The sequence below is a fragment of the Myotis davidii genome, unplaced genomic scaffold, assembly GCF_000327345.1.
Source record: "Myotis davidii unplaced genomic scaffold, ASM32734v1 scaffold211, whole genome shotgun sequence".
Lineage (NCBI taxonomy): Eukaryota > Metazoa > Chordata > Mammalia > Chiroptera > Vespertilionidae > Myotis > Myotis davidii.
The window spans coordinates 409,787-410,305 of NW_006282523.1; the positions used below are offsets into that span (position 1 = coordinate 409,787).

The 519-nt window shown below is 56.1% G+C and overlaps 1 protein-coding gene across 1 annotated transcript in view; it reads left to right on the forward strand.

The window, feature by feature from the left end:
* The window catches only part of RNF213 (ring finger protein 213), a 134,056-nt gene that overhangs the window by 128,002 nt on the left and 5,535 nt on the right, over nucleotides 1–519 (forward strand). The gene's annotated exons all lie outside the window — the stretch shown is intronic.

Genomic DNA, 519 nt, shown 5'->3' on the forward strand with positions numbered 1-519 from the left:
TTCACAGTGTGGGGGAGCTGGTCTGCAGAAGAGGGGCAGGGTCCTGGAAGGGCGTGGGGGGCGCTTGTGGGGGCTTTGTAAGCTGCCTTGGGAAACTTGGACTTCAAAGGTGGAGGGAAGCCCTGTCTGGTTTGGCTCAGTGGAGAGAGCGTTGGCCTGTGGACTGAAAGGTCCCAGGTTTGATTCCCATCAAGGGCACATGCCTGGGCTGTGGGCTCAATCCCTAGTAGGGGGCATGCAGGAGGCAGCCCATCAACGATTCTCTCTCATCATTGATGTTTCTCTCTCCCCCTCTCCCTTCCTCTCTGAAGTCAATAAAAATATATTTTAAAAAGTAAAATCGCTCTATATAAAAGCCTAAATGACCAAACCACTGGTCGCTATGATGCACACTGACCACCAGGGGGCAGACGCTCAGTGCAGGAGCTGTTCCCTGGTCGTCAGGCGCTCCCACAGTGGGAGCGTCGCTCAGCTGCCCAATGGGCGCCAGATGCAGGGCTCACAGCTGGTGAGGCCGGG